Here is a 2,571-nt window from a genome sequence, read left to right as displayed (position 1 = left end):
AGTAGGCTGACTGACCGTTTTCGCTCAGAATCGTTTTTCTTATACAATTATATTATATTTTTGAATTCAAATTTAACACCATCCATTACAGTCACCCACTTGTAACCTACTGTACAACAGAGCGACATCCACTAACCCACATTTTTATTTCTGGTGTTGAATAAAAACTAAAATTGTTATTTTTATATTTTATTATAAATAAATTCAATACATCCACAAATACTAACCTATCTAAGGAGTAAAAATTCCCATGGTGTGAAGTCAGTCCGACTTTTTTTATGTATCTCAAGAAAGAGGGGCCCATATGCATTTGTTTGCACCTGGGTCTTTGACTCTCTAGTTACGGCACTGATTATATTTGAATTCAATGATATGATATCATTGTATAAGAAAAACGATTCTGAGCGGAGATGGTATGTCAGTCCAGAGGCGGTTTGATCATGCATTTTGTGGTTCACTGAACCACCAAAAAGTGTGGGGTGGTGTCATTTTCATAGGTATGCTATGGTCTTGGTAATCAGTGTCCGGTATGGCCGTATAGGTAATATAAGAATGGTTAATTTGATGGCCAATTCATTATTAGCAACAAATAGATACAATCGCATACCTACATTAACTCATGAAGTTATAAACAGCTTTATGACGAAAATATAGTCATATAAAGTATGAGACAATGGGACATTATTTTGTTATTCGAAAACCGCAATCAATAAATTGTATACTAAAATATTGTATTATAATAATACCGTTATTATTGAACTAGGTACCTACTCTCTAATGTGAAATTTGCTGAAAATATGTAGTCACTTATATACTGAATTCAACAACTGACAAGTCAAAGTTCGATAAATTTGCTTTTATGTACAAGTGTATTGTAGACGAATTTGAGGTTTTTTTTAATTTGAAAAAACCGCCTTTTTTCTATAGAAATTAGGATTTTTTTTTGAAATTAAAAAAAACCTCAAATTCATTCACATTAAAAAAAAAAATATTTCATCAACTCGTTATGAATTATGCGTTTTGGTGATAAAAAAAAAAAGCTCATTGCCAAAAATTGGCTATTTAAAACTAAAGAAAATTTCGATATTGATGATGGGTAGGTATTAAATAAAAGGTGATGACAGACACAAAAAAAAAAAAAAAAGTGAGTAACAAGTGTGAGCCGGACTCGAACATGAAGGGCTCCGTAGCGGCAAGTAACATAAATAAAAAGTCATTTCGTTCGGCCGGCACGAACTTTGACCCCTCCACCAGGTCCAGCAGAAGTCCATCTAATATTAAAATAATATTACCCGCTCGGAAAAGCGCAGTTGGGAACCTGCTCCCACGCACTCCACACCAGATACCGATGAAGCCACGCCCTCGCGAATTATAATTATTATTTACTTATTTATTTATAAAAAAAAACTACTTACTAGATCTCGTTCAAACCAATTTTCGGTGGAAATTTGCATGATAATGTACATCATATATTTTTTTTAGTGTTTTCATGCTCTTATTTTAGAAGTTTTTTTTTGGGGGGGGGGACACATTTTACAACTTTGGAAGTTTCTCACACAAACCATTCAGTTTAGAAAAAAATGATACCGGAAACCTCAATATCATTTTTGAAGACCTATACATGGATACCCCACACGTATGGGGTTGGATGAAAAAAAAATTTTGCATTTCAGTTCTAAGAACGGGGAACTCCCAATTTTTATTTTCTATTTTTGTGTGAAAATCTTAATGCGGTTCACAGAATACGTCATCTACCAAGTTTCAACAGTATAGTTCTTATAGTTTCGGAGAAAAGTGACTGTGACACCCGGACGGACATGCCGAATCTATAAGGGTTCCGTTTTTTGCTACGGAACCCTAAAAAACACACATCATTGTAAAATCAATACACTCATCGTTTCACTCAGAATCTAAAACACTTAATTAATCAAAAAATATAATACCTACTATATTGGTATATTATATAATATTTACTTGCACTGTACATTATTACTTAAATTAACCTTACTCAAAATATATTTTGTAACTTTTTTGAATTTTCTAAATCAGAGGTTCCCAAACTGTGGGTCGCGTCGCGATGTGGACGATTATACTTTTGGTGGGTCGCGCTATTTTTTTAAATAATACAAAAATATAATCATCTATTACTTTTCGTTTATATTCAAAGTTCAAATTCAGTTTTATCGTCAATCCTTATCTGTGAGTGACAATTACGAGTTTACCAGCGGCCGTGTCAAATCGACACAATCACATTAACTGAATAGTTATTGTAAATATAACAATTTAACTATCTGAAACAAATTAGTAGATACGTGAATGTCGCTTGACGTTCAAAACTATCAACAAATTAAATGGATTTCAAATCCTTTTCAAGAACATGACATGACAAGTGGGTTATCATTTATCAAGAGCTAAAGAAGAATTAACCGAAATATTTGAAGATAGTGATAAGTGTGTGTTTAAAATGAATTTCAATCGAAAAAAAATAATAAGTTTCTGGTTATCAGTTCAAGAAAATTATCCAACTGTTTCCAATGAAGCTGTAAAGATGCTACTCCCATTAAATTTCAT

This window comes from Acyrthosiphon pisum, chromosome A2 (assembly GCF_005508785.2).
Source record: "Acyrthosiphon pisum isolate AL4f chromosome A2, pea_aphid_22Mar2018_4r6ur, whole genome shotgun sequence".
Classification (NCBI taxonomy): domain Eukaryota; kingdom Metazoa; phylum Arthropoda; class Insecta; order Hemiptera; family Aphididae; genus Acyrthosiphon; species Acyrthosiphon pisum.
Note: the sequence above shows the minus strand (reverse complement) of the source record.